The sequence below is a fragment of the Odocoileus virginianus genome, chromosome 30, assembly GCF_023699985.2.
Source record: "Odocoileus virginianus isolate 20LAN1187 ecotype Illinois chromosome 30, Ovbor_1.2, whole genome shotgun sequence".
In the NCBI taxonomy this organism is placed as follows: Eukaryota; Metazoa; Chordata; class Mammalia; order Artiodactyla; family Cervidae; genus Odocoileus; species Odocoileus virginianus.
This window is the reverse complement of record NC_069703.1, coordinates 40173532-40194739: the sequence shown is the minus strand read 5'-3', so window position 1 is coordinate 40194739 and position 21208 is coordinate 40173532. Positions and strand designations below refer to the sequence as shown.

Here is a 21208-nt window from a genome sequence, read left to right as displayed (position 1 = left end):
GGTCTTAACCCTTCGCTTCCCAACACAGACCCAGATCTCTGCCAGAGGAGTCGGATCACTGGCCTTGACTCCCAGGGAGACTCCAGGTCCTGTTTCCAGCTCTCCTCAGTCCAGTGAGAGAGTCAGCGTGAGGGCAGAGGAAGGATGAGGGGAGAAGAGGAACCCGCGACACCTGAGCCGCTCGGTTCAGCTGTTTGTGCTCAGAGGACCCTCTCCCCGGCTGGGTAGAGAGCAGAGAACTGGGAGGGGCGGAGGTGGTCCTTCCTGGGGGCTGGGTGACTTTGGGACACTCTCTTAACCTCTCTGTGCTGGATTTCCACAGGGCAGAGGGGCTCTCCACGCCCCCACCCAGGTCCTTACTCCTTGCTGGGACCACATGTCACAGGTGATGAGGTGGGGAGGTTGCCCCTGGGGACAGTAGGTTATCTGAATGAGCTGACTGAGGACAGAAAACCCTTTTACCAAGAATCCCTTAGCAGACCAGCGCTGTGCCAGGATCCCCCAACTTTAAACAAACACATACACACACACAATTTCTGGTGCCAGTCTCACAACAGCCTTGTGAGGATGGAATGTGGTTACCCCCACTTCACAGCTGACAATATTGAGGCCCCAAGTGCTGGAATGACCTTGCCCAGGGGCACACCAAAAGCAGGTTGTGCAAAGTCTGTCTGATTCCAAAACCCAAACTCTTACCCATCAAACTACCGGCAGGAGTGCACAAGACACAGGTCTCACCTTGATCCTCCCCTTCCCACCTCCCTGATTTTGCACATGCAGTACCCTCCTCCTCGCACACCCTCCCTCCTCTATCCAAGCACCGCCCAGCCCAAGGCCTGCCTCTTCTAGGAAGTCCTCCCTGAAGACTGACAGCTAAACCCCGATGCCTTCACCCACCTGGCTCTCTGGTTGTTCAGTTTCCTATCATCATTTTAGACGTTGGTGCCATAAGGCCCAGACATAGACATTAGCTCATTTCCTCATCTCACCAGGTTAATCGATATTTACTGGGAGTTGACTCGGAGCCAGGTGCTGCAGGGTCATAGAAGGGATGGGAACAAAACCCACTGAGCTCCTATGGATCCCCCTGCCCTCATGCTCCGGGGCCCCATGTGGGTTCCCCATAGGCCCCTCATCCTGTTGATACGGAACCTGAGGCCCAGAGATTGGGGTGGGGTGCTGCCCGGGTCCCACAGTGAGTCAACGGCTAGGATTCAAAACCGCCAGACTCCAGATCTACCTCTACCCCCTTACCTGCCCCCAGGTCTCCTTAAACCCCTTGGCTGGGGCAGGATTGGCCAGTAGCCTCTGGCCACAAAGTGGGCTCAGGCAACCACAGCTGTGCAGAGAGGAGGTGGGGTGCGGGCAGCGAGGGAGGACCCTACATCACCCTCCGGGACACCCAGGGCCCTGTCACCCTCAGGGACAAGCTCCCCTCCCCTGTAGACTCCAGGCTGTGGCTCCCCCCGGGAACCCTGCCCACCCCTTCCCCCAGCTGTCCCCAGGGCCCAGCTCCGGCTGAGAAGACTCAGGAGGTAAATTAATCTATCTCTAGGCTTTGGACTCCAGATGCTCTTTCCTCTTGCCTCTTCGGGCTGGTCCCCCTCCAGCTTGATTCTTGGAGAAATATTCCAGGAGCAGATGGTGCTGCTGGTCCGGGGCCCTGGGAGGCTGAGGCCTGGCCTGGAACTGGTGCTGGGTGGGAATCCCACCCTTGAACTGGTAACGATGCATCCCAGTATGAGAGGGGGTGGCCTCTGTGCATCACAGACGTGTCTGTGGGTGGAGATAGTGAAGCCCTCATTCCCTTCTGGCCCTGAACTTTGCTCTGGGGCCAGGAAGGGTACCTGGAGCATGTTCCTGTTTTGCTGATGGAGGACTCGCCTGGTGGGAAGCATCAACTCATGAACCTCTCTGGGTAAACCCCCAGACATTTTGTTCTCCATCAGCCTGCGTTTGAAAGAAGAAGAGAGAGGCTGAAAGAGAAAAAATTGAATTCCGAACTGCAACAGCCAGAAGGCGTCCTCCAGATCAACTATAACTCTTATTGTTATAGGTGGAGAAACTGAGGCCTAGAGAAAATGGCAAAGGTTGACACAGCCAGCTAGTGGCAGAGCTGGGACGCCCCCAGGCCCTGTGCCTGCACCCCTGTGAGACAGCGTGTGTGCACGTGTGTGTGTGTGTTGGGGGGAGCCCACCGCTATCCAGTCACTGTGCAGGTTCTGTTTGACCCTCTGTCTGAGCTGGCGCCCCCTCCCAGGGAGCTCTTTGATCCTCAGCCCCTGCAAAGCAGGGAGACAGGGCTAGGATGAGGGTAGGAAGCCCATTCTTCTTTATTTGGTCTTCAGATTATAGAATGAGAATTAGATCTAAACTCTTTGCGGGAAGGTAATTTCTCCTAATCACTCACCCTATTGCACAGATCTCCACAACTTGATTATGTCTAATTAGATTAATTGGACAGAAAGTGATTTCTTTTCTCTGAGATTATGAACTATGGAGAAGGGGGGGATATTGGAGGCCTGGGGACTCCCTGCACCCCACCTGGTCCAGCCTAGTGGGGAGGGCCTCTGGGGCCATGTCCAAGGCCTCACTCTGGTGTCCACTTTCTCTGCTTTTCTCTCCTTGTCACTGGCTCTGTCACCGTGCCCCTTTTCGCATCTCTGTCTGTCCCTGTCCCCCACTCTCTCCTGGTTTGGGTTTCAAGGGTTCCAGATTTGAGTCCTGACCAGGCTGGGGTTCTCCCTCCTCCTAGGAGAGAACCCGGGGCTCCCCTTGCGTTACCGAGAGGTGTGACAAGGACAGAGGCTCAGCAGGACTAGCTCAAGGTCACCTTCCGCAGCAGCTGTGCCCAGGGGCCGGCCTGCAGGGCCAGGGTGGGCCGTGCCTGCTGAGGGGCTCAGGGAGGTTCCGGCTGGAGAATGGGCTCCAGGAGGTTCTGAGGGCCGTGGGGCTGGCTGTGCTGGGGCAGAGGGTGATTGAAGGGTCTGGTCGCCCCATCATCCCATAGCCCAGGCTGGCCACTGCCACCTGCAGGGGCTTGTGGCAGAGAGCCCCTGGCCCCAGACACTGCTCCTTCCCTGGATCCTGGCCCCAGCTCAGCACCCGCCTTCCCACCCCCTGGAGCAGCCAGAAAACTGGGCTGTCCTCAGCTGCTGCCTCCCTACAATCCAATCCAGGGAGTCTACCTGCCCCGTCCCCTTGCTATCTCTCCCCACCTCTGTCCACTGTCCACAGTCCTGACCTAGCCCAGGGCATCATCTTCTTCTCACAGGTGCTGCACAGGCACCTGCTGTCCTGGACCAAGCCTCCCCCTGCTACTCCAGGGCACAATCTACAGCAGAAATGAACATGCCATGCCCCCTCTCAAACACCATCCATGGCTCCTGTGCTCTGAGAACTAAAATCCCAATAATGTTTACAGATTGCAGGGCTCTTGTAAACTGGCCACATGGACCCCCAGCCCGATCTCTCACCAGTGGGAACCCCTAGTTCCCACTCTGACCCAACAGACCCAGCTGAGTGCACGTCTTTGCACATGCTGGTCTGTCTTCCCAGAACCCTGTTCCCCAGGCTCTGCCTGACACCGACTTCCTTCTTGGCTTTGCTCAGTGGACAGCACTAACAGCTGGTGTGTATTGAACTGGTGTGTGTGCTCCAGGATATGGGCGTTGCATGATTATTTCACTTAAGACTCACAGCAACAACCCTGTGGGGATCATTGTTAGCCCTGTTTTACAAGGAGTAAACCGAGGTTCAGCAACATGAAGTGCCAGTCTTGGAAGTGATGGAGCTGGAATTTGAACCTAGTTCATCTGCATGAACTCTTCCCATTCCACCTCTAAGTTTAGGGGCCCCCTCCCTCACATCCCTGTGTTTCCCCTATAAAAGCATTTTCCTGTTTCTGCAACTCCTCCCAGAGCCTCAATTGTGAGCATGCCATGGCCACCCTGAGCCACACCAGCCTCTGATTCCCCGGAGCCCAGCAGGGGACAGGCCTGCGGTGGACACTTGGCCAGAGACTGCTGACTTAGGAACTCCCGTGGCAGCCTTGCTGGCTTTAGAGCCCCTTCCTCTCATAACCTTCGTTCCCGCCTGCTACCTACATCCTCATTTTCAAGGCCTTTAAGCCAAAATAGAGTTTTACAGTTCATTTGAGTTAATCGCAGCTGCCCTTTCTGGAAAGCTCTTCCACAAATTGCCTTCAAAAAGGCAGGCATCCAGTTAGCAGCTCTCCCCCCACCCCAAGACCTCACGGCAGCTTCATGCTCTGGACCTCCAGGAGTGGGCAGGAGGGGAACGTAGAACTGGCTTGAACAGCAGGCTTATCCCAGGCCCAGGACCCTACTGGATCAGGAGGCTGTGACACTTCTTGCCTCTTGAGTCACATGGTGGAGTCTCCAAGGCAGAGAGGATGGCTTAGTCCCTGAGCACAAGCCCAGAGCACACCGCAGCTCTGGAAGGAGCACGGTGAAGCCCCTGCTCTCATCTTCACCCTCACTTCCTGCCCACATCCCCAGGCTCCAGGCACTCAGGCTCGCTCCCACTCCTTTTCCTCATGCTGGCCCTTTCCCCTGGAACCCCCTTCCTCTACCTGTCACTTGTTTGATTCCAGCTCATACTTTAAGGCTCTGTGCAGGTATCACCTCCTCCCAGAAGCATTTTCTCATCCCCAGGTGCGGTGAGGGGCTCCTCCTCAGGACCCCCAATGTCTGGGCTTCCCCTACTCTTGACACTTCGCAGCTTGTGCTGACGGCAGCAGCAGTGATGGTGATGGCAGGTCTGCCTTCACCCCCAGCCTCCACTCCTCTAGACTGTGAGCTCCTCAAAGGCAGAGATAACCCAAGACAGCCCGGGTGCAGGCCTCCCAGAGGAGCACCTTGGCAAAGCGTTACAGCCACACTACCCCAGGGTCATGGGGGGGTGAGGGGGTGGGTCAGCATCTAGAGACATGGAGGAGCCTAAACCTAGTAAGTAAAGCCACGTGTCAGCCTCCCAAACGACCACTTTACTCATCTCTCTTTCTCTTCTTATGTGTCCTAAATCACTCAGTTCCTTACACCATAAAAGGGATGGTGGAGGCAAGGATAATTCCAGGAAACCTAAGCTCTGGCCAAGGAATTCAGAGGCTGTAGGAGGGACTGGTGCCTGGCCCTCTGCCCAGACCCATCTGGGCATCTTTATGGATGTAGGTCACCATCAGACCAGATCGGACACTGCCCACATAGCGTCAGCAGGCCGTTTCTCCCCCTTACTGCTGCTGACATGACCCGGCCCCACTGGTAGGCACGTTGTCCAAGCCTGGATCAACCCTGACCCACAGCGTGATAGATTCAGCCCCAACTCCTGCGGTTCCTCACCAATTTCTGTACCTTAAGCTTTGTCCTCTGTATTCACTAAATACACCCTGTATTCACTAAAACCAGTCTCCCCACTCCAGCCCTCCCTACACTCAACAAACATCCATTAGTCCGCTGTCCTGTATGTGACACTGTCAGGGATATGGTGGTAAATAAGGCAGACAAAGTCCCTGGTTTCTTGTTCCTGGTATTTCATCGAAAGGGGCAGACAAGCAATAATAAGTAGGGGACAGCTAGGAAATTTAGAGCATGATGGATACTGGGGAGGAAATAGGACAGGGGCATGTGATGGAAAGTCACTTCTTCTGTCCTCAGTCAGCCTCCATCATCTCTCACCTGAGCTTTCCAACCACCTCCTGGATGGTCTCCCAGCCTCCAGCCTTGTCCCCATAAATCCACATCTAATTGTGCCAATTTCTCACTTAAAACTTGTCAATAGCTTTCCACAGCCTTCAGGAGAAAAATCAAGACTCTTCAACAAGGCTCATAAGGCCCTGATCTTGCCCCTGCCCAACTCCTGCACCGCCCCCCTCCCTCCCTGAGACTCAGTGATAACATCTGTGTTTCAACTGTGCCCTCCAGCCTTAGGTCAGATACAGCAACACATGAGTGGTCCCAGGGGTTAGACTTACATCCTGTGTCCCGGGAACTGCAGGCACACAGGTGATGTGAGAGGCCAGCTGCTGTTGTTGTTGTTGTTTAGTCGCTAAGTTGGGTCTGACTCTTTGTGGCCTCATGAACTGTAACCCACTAGGCTCCTCTGTCCATGGGATTTCCCAGGCAAGGGTATTGGAGTGGGTTGCCATTTCCTTCTCCAGGGGGTCTTCCTGAGTCAGGGGTCAAACATGCATCTCCCACTTCTCCTGCACTGCAGGCGAATTCTTTACCACTAAGGCACCAGGGAAGCCCTGGTAAGAGGCCAGAAATGTCATTAAATCCTGCAGGATTTTGTATGCTGTGTTAAGATATTTAGGCCTTATCTAGTACATCCCTTGCCTGTCTTATCTCCCTGCATTGACTGTAGCTCCTGGGAGGCAGGTACAGTTTTCTTCTCTCTTCTTTTATGCTCAGGGATGATGAAAAATTTGCTCAGGAGAAAAGACAAGTAGAGATGTGATCTTGCAACAGTGCTGTTGATCCAAAAACCAGCTGAGGTAACTGATCTGATGTCAATTTATATAATGGAGGGGTTAGTAAAGTAGCCAGAACCAAGGAGGGGCAAGTTTGAGGAAGACAAATACTAAAATGAAGGAGAAACTTAGCGGAAGCTGAGTTTCAGCACCATGGAGAGCTCTAAGGGCCAATGGAAGAATTTCCCCTTCAGCATTCTGGAGCCATTCATTTTTTTCTGTCTTTGGGTGGAATTATCTGGCTGCTAAAGGAAATTTGCTCTTGAAAACTGTACTTTGTGGTCAGAAATGAGGGCCGAGACTCTGGATCCAGGCTACATGTTTTCAAATTCTGCATCTATCACTTATCAGTTTTATGTACTGGGTCTCATTTCTTAATTTCTTTGCTATGCCTAGCAAATGGAACAACAGACTGGTTCTAAATTGGGAAAAGAGTACATCAAGGTTATATTCTCACCCTAATTATTTAACTTATATGCAGAGTACATCATGAGAAATGCTGTGCTGGAGGAAGAACAAGCTGGAATCAAGATTGCTGGGAGAAATATCAATAACCTCAGATATGCAGATGACACCACACTTATGGCAGAAAGCAAAGAAGAACTAAAGAGCCTCCTGATGAAAGTGAAAGAGGAGAGTGAAAAAGTTGGCTTAAAACTCAACATTCAGAAAACTAAAATCATGGCTTCTGGTCCCATCACTTCATGGCAAATAGATGGGGAAACAATGGAAAACAATGAGAGACGTTATTTTGGGGGGCTCCAAAATCACTGCAGATGGTGACTGCAGCCATGAAATTAAAAGACACTTACTCCTTGGAAGGAAAGTTATGACTGACCCAGACAACATATTAAAAAGCAGAGATATTACTCTGCCAACAAAGTTCCATCTAGTCAAAGCTATGGTTTTTCCAGTAGTCATGTATGGATGTGAGAGTTGGACCATAAAAAAGCTGAGTGCCAAAGAATAGATGCTTTTGAACTGTGGTGTTGGAGAAGACTCTTGAGAGTCCCTTGGACTGCAATGAGGAGATCAAACCAGTCCATCCTAGAGGAAATCAGTCCTGAATATTCATTGGAAGGACTGATGTTGAAGCTGAAACTCCAATACTTTGGCCACCTGATCGAAGAACTGACTCATTTGAAAAGACCCTCATGCTGGGAAAGATTGAAGGTGGGAGGAGAAGGGGATGACAGAGGATGAGATGGTTGGATGGCATCACCGACTCAATGGACATGAGTTTGAGTAAGCTCTGGGAGTTGGTGATGGACAGGGGGACCTGGCACACTGCAGTCCATGGGGTGGCAAAGAGTCAGACACAACAGAGACTGAACTGAACTGAAGAATACTTACATTTAGGGTTGTGATGAGGATTGAATGAAACAATGAAAAAAAAATTAACATAGAGATTGATACATGGTAAGAGCTTTAAAAATTGTTGTTGAACATATTTTAAAAAATCATAGGCCATGACCAAGTGGGCTTTATCCCAGGAATGAAAAGATTCTTTAATATCCACAAATCAATGTAATACACCACATTAACAAATTGAAAGATAAAAACCATATGATTATCTCAATAGATGCAGAGAAAGCCTTTGACAAAATTCAACACCCGTTTATGATTAAAACTCTCCAGAAAGCAGGAATAGAAGGAACATACCTCAACATAATAAAAGCTATATATGACAAACCCACAGCAAGCATCACCCTCAATGGTGAAAAATTGAAAGCATTTCCCCTAAAATCAAGAACAAGACAAGGGTGCCCACTCTCGCCACTACTATTCAACATAGTTTTGGAAGTTTGGGCCACAGCAATCAGAGCAGAAAAAGAAGTAAAAGGAATCCAGATAGGAAAAGAAGAAGTGAAACTCTCACTGTTTGCAGATGACATGATCCTCTACATAGAAAACCCTAAAGACTCTACCAGAAAATTACTAGAGCTAATCAATGAATATAGTAAAGTTGCAGGATATAAAATTAACACACAGAAATCCCTTGCATTACTATACACTAACAATGAAAAAACAGAAAGAGAAATTAAGGAAACAATACCATTCACCATTGCAACAAAAAGAATAAAATACTTTGGAATATATCTACCTAAAGAAACAAAAGACCTATACATAGAAAACTATAAAACACTGATGAAAGAAATCAAAGAGGACACAAACAGATGGAGAAACATACCGTGTTCATGGATTGGAAGAATCAATATTGTCAAAATGGCTATTCTACCCAAAGCAATCTATAGATTCAATGCAATCCCTATCAAGCTACCAATGGTATTTTTCACAGAATTGGAACAAATAATTTCACAATTTGTATGGAAATACAAAAAACCTCGAATAGCCAAAGTAATCTTGAGAAAGAAGAACGGAACTGGAGGAATCAACCTGCCTGACTTCAGACTCTACTACAAAGCCACAGTCATCAAGACAATATGGTACTGGCACAAAGACAGAAATATAGATCAATGGAACAAGAATAGAAATCCCAGAGATAAATCCATGAACCTATGGACACCTTATCTTCAACAAAGGAGGCAAGGATATACAATGGAAAAAAGACAACCTCTTTAACAAGTGGTGCTGGGAAAACCGGTCAACCACCTGTAAAAGAATGAAACTAGAACACTTTCTAACACCATACACAAAAATAAACTCAACATGGATTAAAGATCTAAATGTAAGACCAGAAACTATAAAACTCCTAGAGGAGAACATAGGGAAAACACTCTCCGACATAAATCACAGCAGGATCCTCTGTGACCCACCTCCCAGAATATTGGAAATAAAAGCAAAAATAAACAAATGGGACCTAATGAAACTTAAAAGCTTTTGCACAACAAAGGAAACTATAAGCAAGGTGAAAAGACAGCCCTCAGGTTGGGAGAAAATAATAGCAAACGAAGCAATGGACAAAGGATTAATCTCAAAAATATACAAGCCACACCTGCAGCTCAATTCCAGAAAAATGACCCAATCAAAAAATGGGCCAAAGAACTAAACAGACATTTCTCCAAAGAAGACATACAGAGGGCTAACAAACACATGAAAAGATGCTCAACATCATTCATCATCAGAGAAATGCAAATCAAAACCACAATGAGTACCATTACACGCCAGTCAGGATGGCTGCTATCCAAAAGTCTACAAGCAATAAATGCTGGAGAGGGTGTGGAGAAAAGGGAACCCTCTTACACTGTTGGTGGGAATGCAAACTAGTACAGCTGCTATGGAGAACAGTGTGGAGATTTCTTAAAAAACTGGAAATAGAACTGCCATATGACCCAGCAATCCCACTTCTGGGCATACACACTGAGGAAACCAGATCTGAAAGAGACACGTGCACCCCAATGTTCATCACAGCACTGTTTATAATAGCTAGGACATGGAAGCAACCTAGATGCCCATCAGCAGATGAATGGATAAGGAAGCTGTGGTACATATACACCATGGAATATTACTCAGCCATTAAAAAGAATTCATTTGAATCAGTTCTAATGAGATGGATGAAACTGGAGCCCATTATACAGAGTGAAGTAAGCCAGAAAAATAAAGAACATTATAGCATACTAACACATATATATGGAATTTAGAAAGATGGTAATGATAACCCTATATGCAAAACAGAAAAAGAGACACAGATGTACAGAACAGAATTTTGGACTCTGGGAGAAGGCGAGGGTGGGATGTTTCGAGAGAACAGCATCAAAACATGTATATTATCTATAGTGAAACAGATCACCAGCCCAGGTTGGATGCATGAGACAAGTGCTCGGGCCTGGTGCACTGGGAAGACCCAGAGGAATCGGGTGGAGAGGGAGGTGGGAGGGGGGGTCGGGATGGGGAATACATGTAAATCCATGGCTGATTCATGTCAATGTATGACAAAACCCACTACAATATTGTAAAGTAATTAGCCTCCAACTAATAAAAATAAATGAAAAAAAATTGTTGTTGATTTTATTATTATTATTCTTCCCAAGAGCTTTTCTGTATAATTAGAAGGGGCAATGCCTAAGAGGGTATTCATATCCTTGGAGGTCTAACAAACTTACTGCGGGATGTGTTTTTTGGGAGGAGGGATATTGAGATATGTCTTAGCTCAGGCTGTTATAACAAATACCATAGACTGGGTGGCTATAACAACAAACTTTATTTCTCATAGTTCTGGAGGCTGAGAAGTCCAAGGTCAAGGCACTAGCAGAGCTGGTGTTTGGTGACAGCCTGTTTTGTGGCTTGTAGATGGCTGTCTTCTCTTTGTACATTCGTACAGCAGGAGGGAGAGAAAAAAAAGGAAGATCTCTTCTTATAAGGGTATTAATCCCATAACAAGGGCTCCACCTTCATGATCTGATTATCTCCCAAAGGTCTTACCTCAATATACACCACAATGAGGATTGGGGTATCAATATATGAATGGGGTGGGGGACAGGGAGGACATAAACTTCTAGTCCATAGCAAGATACTTGATGGAGTAAGAAATGACAAGCCAGGACCCTGATACTAACTACATTTAATGAACTGCCTTACTTCAGATGAGTCACATGACCTTTTGAGACTATTCCCCATAGTAAGATGAGAATTCTTAATCCATTTGGTGAGAATTTCCTTTTTACTTTTCTTTTTCTTTTTTATTTTCCCCCTTCATTCTCTCCCTCCTTTTATCCTTTTCTTCTATAATATAGTATTCACAGATCAAGTAACCAGAGCAAATTGCACATTTTCTTTATTTCTTACTATCAAATAATCTAGTGATTTGATTATCCATTCAGACATATCACTCATTCTATTTTATTAAATATCCATGTAGTGCATAAAGGCATAAATTGATTCAGCAAATAAAGACACTCCATTATCAGAAAAATAAAGTAAATAAAACTTACCTCGACAAATAACACAAGAAAAGGATTCAAGTACTCTTGATCAAGTGAAAGTGACAGTTACTCGGTCGTGTCCTACTCTTTGAGACCCTGTGGACTATACAGTCCATGGAATTCTCCATGCCAGAATACTGGAGTGGATAGCCCTTCCCTTCTCCAGGGGACCTTCCCAACGCTGGGATTGAACCCAGGTCTCCCACATTGCAGGCAGATTCTTTACCAGCTGAGCCACAAGGGGAGCCCAAGAACACTGGAGTGGATAGCCTATCCCTTCCCCAGCAGATCTTCCCGACCCAGGAACCAAACCGGGGTCTCCCACATTGCAGGCAGATTCTTTACCAGCTGAGCTCTCAGGGAAGCCCCAATTAGAAGCAAACTAATATAAATGAGTGCTATGGATAGCATGTTTACAATTTTGCATGTTGAAACACTAGCCTCCACTTGGATAGTACTAGAAAGTAGGGCCTTTGGAGGTAGTTAGGTTTAGATGATGTCATAAGAGTAGAACCCCAAGAACTCATAGCCAAGTGAGGGTACAACAAGAAGGCAGCTGTCTGTAAACTAGGAAGATGCTCTCACTAGGACCCAACCAAGCTAGCCAAGTGAGGGTACAACAAGAAGGCAGCTGTCTGTAAACTAGGAAGATGCTCTCACTAGGACCCAACCAAGCTAGCACCCTGCCTTGGACTTTCAGCCTCCAGAACTGTGGGAAATAAATTTCTGTTGTCAAGCCACCCAATAGATTATATTTTTGTTATAGCAGCTCAAGCCAACAAAGACAATGGGGATATTAGACTATGTGGTATTTGAAGGCTTCTCTAGTCCTAACTGATCTTAGATCATTGGTTCTGCCCTTTCAAGTGTGCACAAAGCTATGATGAGAAGTGATGCCTTTGGGAAGGCCATGAAGGCGCTTACTGAAAGGAGTTGGATGTCTTTGTTTTGGGTGCATCCAATCTCTTAATCCAACATTGGACTTCCCCTCTTTTCTGATGAATGCTTTGGATCCTCTGAACTTTGATACACAGTCATCACTTTCCCCTTGCTCAACAAGCTTCAGCTATGTCAGTATCTTTCATAGATTTTGATTCTCCTGCTGGGGTTTATCACATGCCCTTCCTTTTGACAGGAATGTTGATTGTCACATACTTTTCCTTCCGTTATAAGAGATAGGAACCAAATATAACTAAATAAATATAGATTGGGAAAAGGACAGTTTGACTGGCTCCTTCTCCTGAAAATTCCAACTCAGGCAAAGCTAGGTACAGAGAGTCAGGGTGATATTGTCAGGACCCTCCTTTCAATTTCTTGCCTGGATTTTCTTTTGCACTGCCTTCATCTCAGGCAGTAGTTGGCCACAGGTAACTCCAAATTTATATCACACAGGCTCACCACACTCCTTTGCTGCTAATTTAAACAAAAGCCCCTGGTATTTTCTCTCACTTGTTCAGCCTGGATCATTTGCCCACCTCTGAACAGGAGGTTCAAATTCAATTTTAACGAGGCTTAGGGGTTAAATGTCCACCCTGAACAAGAGCTTGAGGCCAGCCATACCTATGAGGACTGAAAGAGAAGCAAAAAAATGTTTCTCAAAAGAAAATCAGAGGGTGTTAACATAGGAAGGGATAAAGGATGCTGGGTAGTCAAAAGCAAAAAATTAGATACCCACTGCTTCTCTTCTCTGTTCCCTTGGCTGATTTCTACTCGTCCCTTCAGATCTCAGTTTATACGGCATTTATTCCGGCATGACCTCTCTGACTTACTGATCTAAAACAGGATCCTCCAATGTTTTTCTTTCCCACTTTAGTTCTTAATATTGTGGTTGTTGTTGCTGCTGTTCAGTCACTCAGTAGTGTCTGACTCTTTGCGACCCCATGGACCACAGCACACCAGGCTTCCCTGTCCTTCACTATCTCTCGGCGTTTGCTCAAACTCATGTCCATTGAGTCAGTGATGCCATGCAACCATCTTATCCTCTGTCACCCTCAATCGTTCCCAACATCAAGGTCTTTCCCAATGAGTCAGCTCTTTGCATCAGGTGGCCAAACTGGAAGGCCAAAGTCCTTCCAATGAATAATCAGGTTTGATTTCCTTTAGGATTGATTTTGATCTCCTTGCTGTCCAAAGGACTCTCAAGAGTCTTCTCCAGCACTGCAGTTTGAAAGCATCGCTTTTTCAGCACTCAACTTTCTTTGTGGTTCAACTCTCACATCCTTACATGACTACTGGGATAACCCTATTGAACACCTACTACATAGCAGACACTATTCTGAGTATTTTACATGTATTAACAAATTCAATTCTCATGACAACCCTAATCATAAAGTAGTTATTTTATGATTCCACTTTTCTAGATGAGGACCTGAAGGCCAGTAAGGTTAAGCAGCTTATTCAAGGTCTCATAGCCAGGACATGGGTTCAGACCTCAGCAGGCACTCTTCAGAGCCCATGCTCTGAGAAGCCTGTCCACGTCCTCACAGTAGCTGTGCAGCCATCAGACCATAATCACACAGCCTACTTGTGGTTACAGGTATTATTGATGTGATGACTTGCTCAGTGCCTGACTGTTCCACCAGATCGTGAACCCCACATAGTCAGGACACTGTCCGTCTAGTCCATTGTGGTACCCCCACCCAGCACCCATCACAATGTACAGAGCAGGACTAGGTGCCTTCACTTCTCCAATGGGAAGAATGAGTCTGCCCAATGCTGTTTTCCATCGAAGCGTGCCCTGTCTCTCTTCTGCCCCCTCCCTTGCTCACTCCTTCTGTCCTTCCCTCACTGTCTCTCCTCCTTCGTGCCCTCTCTCTCTCTGCCCCTCCCTGACACCGTCTCTCTCTCACCAGCTCCCATTTTTCTGTTTATATCTCATACTATCTCCTCCTCCCCCGCCTGCTCCCCCAGCTAATTAAATGATACTATAGAACAGGTTTCATTTGTATTTGGCTCAGAGGCTTTAGTGCCGTTGGCTGCATGTTCATTAAATGGCTCTGTGTAGAGGGCTGTAATGAACCTATTTTATTACAATCATCATCTCTACCCATCCTAGGAGGTGATTATGTATTCATCAGGAAGAAAGAGAACCACAAAGCCCAGCTACTAGAGCATGGAGTCTGGGGATGAGTAAGGAGAAGATAGTCTGGTTCTGACTCAGGGAAGGGTTTGAGCTCTGCTCATAGTGGGGGGAGAGAAGGCTAGGTGAGTGTAGTCATAACCCTTATTACTTCAGCATCCCCATAACTGTGAAGGCAAAAAAAAAAAAAAAATCCCATTGACTTTGACTAGGGTTCAAAATTTCTGGGCGTGGTTTTCCCTAGGTGGTCCCCAAATTCATCTCTACCAGGCACCATCTGTAGACAAGATAATTGGCTTGGCACACTAGGATCACTGTTTTACTATGTGTGTGCGCTACTGTTATCAAGAGAAAAATTCTTTGAAAAGCATCATGAGAAAGGATCACAAAGAGCATTTTTCTGTTACATCTTTCCTCACTGAATCACAGATGAGCGATGTTAGTGATAACGATAGCATCAGCCATATTGAGACGATTTACCTGGACCACCTCATTTAACTCTCATAACAATAGATGAGTCAGGCATGGTTATCAACCCCGTTTTATGCATGAGGGAATTGAGGTGCAGAAAAATAATATGTCAAAGACCACATAGCCAGGATTCTGTGGATTCTGAGTTTGAACCTAGGTCTGCCCACACCAGAGTCCTCAGCACTGCTCTCCCCTGCCTGCAATTTAAAAGGACTGCCCATATCAGATAGGAGTTCCACATTTTATTTTATTAATGCTAAGAAATGATCCTAAAAGTCAAATACCATCAAATACCATAGTGGTAAGCGGTGGTTTCTGCAGAAGGCTCAACTTCTTTTCTGGGGTCAAATTGGATTGAGCCTTAAGAGCCTCTGAGAAGGAAATGGCCACCCACTCCAGTATTCTTGCCTGGAGAATTCCATGGACAGGGGAACCTGGTGGGCTACAGTCCATGGGGTCACAAGAGTTGGACATGACTGAGTGATTAACACTTTAAGAGCATCTGAGTTGAGGCACTGAGTATGTGTATGGGGGTGACCTGGTGGTAAGAGAGGGGGATGCACATCAATGTGAGGGGTATGCCTTGGGATCTGAGAGTCTGGGGGAAAAGAGTGTTGGGCTGGAATTGGTTTCACCCTGGCTCTGCCTAAAATTTGCTGGGTGACATTCAGAAATTCTAACACATCAAAGACTTACTGAGCATCTACTACATACCAGGAGTTTCCCTAGGCTTTGGCGATACAGCAGTGAATGAAACAGATGAGTCTTCCCTTCAGTAGGTGGTAATCAGGGTAGAGTGGACACACGACATGTGTAGGGAAGGAGCAACTGGCCAAGATGGCGGTGGTCAGGCTCTCTTGCCCCATGGCCTCTCACTCTCACCCCATTTTTGTAAATAATGTAAATAATGATGTAACAACTGAGATCATTTTTATGTAGTACTGTGCATCCATGTCACCTATATAAGCACCATCTGAAAAGCTCTTATAGGCAGGTTGCATTGAGTAGCATGTTGCATACAATGTGGCTGTGTCCACTTGGTCAACCACGAGAAAATACAGCATGTCTGCCTCTGATGCCTTGCTGCTGTGCCAGCCAGGAGAAAATAATCCTGTTTGCAGTTCCCACAGCTCCTCACATCTTCTTCCAGCTTCCCCGTTCTCACCTTGCCTATCCCTGGATTCAGCGAACAGTGAGACAACACACTACGCCTTCTTAGGTTTAGCTTACCCATCTGTAAGCTGGGTCTCTGCAGTGAGGTCACAAGCTCAGATAATGCCAGGGTCCAAGCTGGGGACGCAGATGACAGAGATAAACCGATGGGGACCATGGACAGCTAGGGTGTCCCGAAGCGGCTGCTGCATCTCAGCTCCAGTGACTGTGGCTGGGGCCAGCGCAGGCCCAGTTTGTCAGCTTCTCTGATGTTGTTTTGTGTGAAATCTTCAGATTTTTAAGTGTTTGCTATCTAGTTCAAAACAAACAAGAAAATAAAACCCACTGTGTAGGCAAAAATCGTACCATCTGCGGGTGGGTCTGGTGGAAGGGCCACTGTTACGCTGTGGTTGTCCCTCAGTGACAGATGTGGAGGGTCTTGCAGGGAATCTGGCGCACAGCAGACAGTAACAGTCACAAGGCCCCCTTCCTTAATTCAGCTGCAAAGTGGGCTGTTCTAGGGCACGCTCCATGAGCAGATGGGGCAGTTCTGGGGGAGGGAGGGGGAACCCAGCCCCACAAGCCCTGGCATCATGTCCACACCGCTGAGGATGGTGTCCCGCCCTGGGCAGGGAGAGGCCTTCTTGTACTTTGTAAAAAATGGATGAATCTGAGATGATCCTGGGCCCCCTGAGTCATAAGGTCAAGGGAGTGGTATGCGGAGTGTGTGTGTGTGTGTGTGTGTGTGTGTGTGTGTATGAGAAAAAGTAAGAGAGAGGGATAGGGAGTTAGGATCTGGAGCAGGAGGGCAGGGCAGACCCCAGAGGACACCATGAGATTTTTAACCTCAGGGGACAAAGGCCTGTGCAGGTCTAGAGCGGCCCTTTCAGAAGAAGGTTGAACAGTGACCACTGCAACAGCCACCGACCAAGAAGTCAGAGGCCAGCTCTCTTCTGACCACTTTACGTGTATTATCTCCTTTAATCCTCACTACAACTCTATGAGGAATACACTATCATTACCCCATTTTACAGATGAGAACACTGAGGTGCAGAAAGCTTAGGCTGCTTCTTTAAGTCACAGCCAGGTGCCAGTCAGACAGGTATTGAGTCCAGCGGTGAGGCTCCCAAGTTCACACCTGTCCCAACTCCACCTCCCATGGGGCCACAGTATGGTTTCAGGTAACCGCAGCTGTCCCCCAGGGAGGACCCACTATGTGTCAGGCACCACACAGGGGCTTTGCTCACATTATTTAACCTGCACGGCCAGGGGAGGGAGGGATCACCACTCCCATTTTACAGATGAGAAGGCTGAGGCTCAGAAGACAGAGAGGCTTCTGGCATGTGCCCAGGGTCAGCCCTGGGACTTAGGTTCTGGCAGATTCTGGAGGGTCTGACTATGGAGCCCTACTTCTCCAGATGCTAACACATAACAGTGCAGGGCTATTCCTGGGTTTCTGAGCAAAACCAAGGTGCCCCTTTAGGAGGCTGTGGAGCTCTCTGAGGTCCTTTGGCCCAGGCTTGGCTCTTCCCCTTCATTCTCACCAATGTCCTGAGACCAGCCCTGCCCCAGTTCTGGACCAGACCAGTGAGGCTCTGAGTTATTTAACAAGGCCAGAGCCCCTGCCAGTCCCTCTTTTCCTAATAGAAAGCAAACATGTTAAATAATTCTGCTGACCCCTTAGATCAAGCGGAACCTTAGGCCGCAGAGACCCCTTACTCTGCCAAGGGCCTGTTCTAACAGTGAGATTTGTTAACTCATTAGCAGAGAAGCGGCTACACTCTAAATAATTCCTGGGCATATGAGCCACCATCTGTGGCCGGCATCCTGGGCACACTGCAGCCAGGTCAGTCTGCTCTGGTCAATAGAGCCTTAGAGGCAGGGTCTTTCCTGCCAGCCACGCTGGGGGCTGAACCTTTGAGAAGAACAAGGTACAGAACCCTGGAAGCAGAAGGACCTGTGCAGGGAAGCAAATTCAGAGGAAATGTAGCGGGGAGGCCTGGAGGTGATCAGGTCAGGAAAGACTTGAGTGGGCTGGAGGGGAGAATTCAAATTCACTGAGCACTCGTTATATGTGCTGTATTTAGTTGCTAAGTCATGTCCAACTCTTTGTGACTCCATGGACTGAAGCCCACCAGGCTCCTCTGTCCATGGGGATTCTCCAGGCAAGAGTACTGAAGTGAGTTGCCATTTCCTTCTCCAGAGGATCTTCCCAACCCAGGGATCAAACCCAGGTCTCCCTCACTGCAGGAGGATTCTTTAGCATCTGGGCCACCAGGGAAGCCCTTCTAAGCCTGATCACTTAATGGGACAAATGTTCCCATTTTGCAGATGAGAAATTCAGGGCTCAGAGAGATTGTGACCTGCCCAGGGTCACATATCTTGGCTATGGTGGGGCAAGGACTCAAACTCAGGACCCTAGTGACCCCTAATTCCATCTTCTTCCTCCCAACCATACTCTCCAGGTTTGCTCATCACTGCAGGGGAATCCTCGTGGCTCCTCCACCTCTGTTGTCCCCTAAAGCCACCAGGAGACTCTCCGATGAGGGGAGACCTAATTAAATCTGTCTTCAACCAGGAAGGGCTGAGATGGTCCCTCTGGAGGAGCAGCATTTCCTGGCAGAGACGCCATCTTCCATCCCCAAAAGTTAGCAAACCAAACATTAGACCTGGATTTGAACAATCTGCTGGGGAAGGTGAGTGAGGCAGGAAGCAGGGGGAGGGATGCTGGGAGAAGAAGTGAAAAGTGAAGGTGTTAGTCATTCAATCGTGTCTGATTCTTTGTGACCCCATGGACTGTAGCCCTCCAGGCTCCTCTGTCCATGGAATTCTGCAGGCTAGAATACTGGAGTGGATAGCCATTCCCTGGGTAGCACCCCAAGTCAGGCCCTGGGTGGCTTCATGGAGGGGAGGGGCCAGTGTGGTCCCGAGGGACCACTGGTCCCAACTGAGTCTCCAGGGGTGGGCCAGATACTCCTGGGGCCCCTGCCAGCCCTGATATTCTGTGGGTCTCTGATGCAGTGTTTGGAAGCAAATGGAACAAAGGGTCTGGGGCTCAGGGATGGAGGCTGGACAGGGGGCTTGGGAGTGGGCAACAGCTCTGAGCTAATCCCTGGGTGGGGGCATTTGTAGGGGAAGGGGGCTGATCATCATGAAGGACAGCCCCAGGGTAGGGGTGCCCAGGACAGCCCTGAACCAGGGCAGCCAGGAGGAAGCCAGAGGGGCAAGACTCAGCACTTGGGCTGGGAGTCAGGGCCTGGCTCAGTTCTGGCGCTACTGACTGGCTGTGTGACCTGGGTGTCTTGTTATTCCATCCCTGAATGCAGGGCTGCTGAGAGGAGTGAGAGAGGTCAAGAAAGGAAAAGCCAGGGAGGAGGATCCGTCCTAAACAAAGAGGGTGGGGCCTGACTGCTGACCTGCATCAGGCCCTGTTCTGCTCCACCTTCCTCTGCTCACAGCCTCCTAGTGACTGATTGGCCAGACGCTGGTGGTCCTGCCCCCAAAAGCCCAGCTGATTGGAGGAGGCAGGTCTTTCTGCAAATAAGGCTGCTGCCTCCCTCCTCCCCCTTCTCCCCTAAGGGAGATCTCACTTACTCACCATCACTGGGACCTCACACACACCGGCTTAATTTTCCCCAGGAGTGGCTGGCGACTTGTAAAGCATGTGATTTACTGTCTAAATGCAGGACAGCTCGAGCTGTCTTTCCCTATGATCCATACTGCTCCCACAGCCCTATCCTACTTCCTATCCCTTCCTAGAATCCATACTGCTCCCCCTTCCTATCCACATTTGTGTGGCTTTGGGCAAGCACTTCTCTGAGCACCAGGCTCCTCTACCATTAAATGGGGGTGCGAATGCTTACTTCATGGATTTGTCCTGATTATTTACACATTCTCTGAAACATACTGATATTTCTCAGGAGCCTCCTGTGTGTCAGATCCTGTTCTGGGTGCTGAGGACATGAAATGGGCAGTGAAGATAAGGGCGCTGCTCCTTCCTGGTTCTCTTGAGAGGGTTATCAGGTGGCTGCATTGAGGACCTGGCTGGAAAGGTGTCGCTGAAGTGGCTGACAGCCATGACAATGCAGAGTAGACAAGTGACTCACTTGGGGGCATGTGGAAAGTCAACAGCAACACTCAGGCCAGGCTGGCCCCAGAGCCTGTAAGTGAGTCTAGCCTGCAATGGTACCTACCATGCAACCCTGCTGATTTCCATACCTGCAACCCAGAGAGGTCAACTACTTCTCCGGGAACATCCAGCTCTTTTCCCAAGCATCAGGTCGCTGGAGGTAGCCATGCGGGCTCCTTTTGTCATCAGGGTCCTGATCAGGGGCTCGTGGCTCAGACAGATAAGGGTCACTTGTCAGGTGCGTCCTCCTGGACTGGTAGCCCCTTGGCTGCCTGGCTTGAACTCCCCATCTGTCCCTGCTCTCTCCCACCCCTGGTGCTTCCTGCAGGATTACCTGGGACTGCAGGTGGGGAAGGGGGTGGTGAGAGGCTCTGAGCCTTATCAGACACTCCCCTGCGCTTTGTCCTGAAGCCAGCAGTGAGTCTCCTTCTCACCATTCTGATCACAGACATTTTAATCATTATAATCATCACCTGAGAAATTGGGTTTCTGCTCTAGACAATTAAAATGAAATTCAGCTCTGCTTTCTCTCTCTCAGCTTTAAATCTGATGGTGAATTCTGTAACACGTCTGGAAACAGGAGGTGGAGGAGATCCTGAGGGGCTGAAAAGGAGCCTGGGGTGAATGTGGACCTGACAACATGTCTGGGATGATGTGCATGTGTGTGCAGGTGTGCACAAGAGTGGGGATGTGTATGTGTTTGTACCTGTGAGTATAGGATCAGGCGGGCTTCCTAGGTGGCGCTAGTGGTAAAGAATCCGCCTTCCAACGTAGGAGAGGCCAGAGACAAGAGTTCCATACCTGGGTTGAAAAGATTGCCCAGAGGAGGGCATGGTAAACCACTCCAGTATTCTTGCCTGGAAATTCTCATGGACAGAGGAGCCTGATAGGCTACGGTCCATAGGGTTGCAAAGAGTTGGACACAACTTAGCGCACATGCACATAGGATCTGCAGGTGTCATGTGGATATGTGTGTGTGTACATGTGTGTTTGAGCAGGTGTAG

General features: G+C 48.4%; 1 long non-coding RNA gene across 1 annotated transcript in view; it reads left to right on the top strand.

The window, feature by feature from the left end:
* Positions 1–18753, top strand: part of LOC139032152 (uncharacterized) — a 36544-nt gene extending 17791 nt beyond the window's left edge. Inside the window, exon 3 of the long non-coding RNA XR_011484674.1 lies at positions 18541–18753. This is a non-coding gene — a long non-coding RNA (uncharacterized lncRNA). The remainder of the gene's footprint in view (positions 1–18540) is intronic.
* The last annotated feature ends 2455 nt before the right edge of the window (positions 18754–21208 follow it).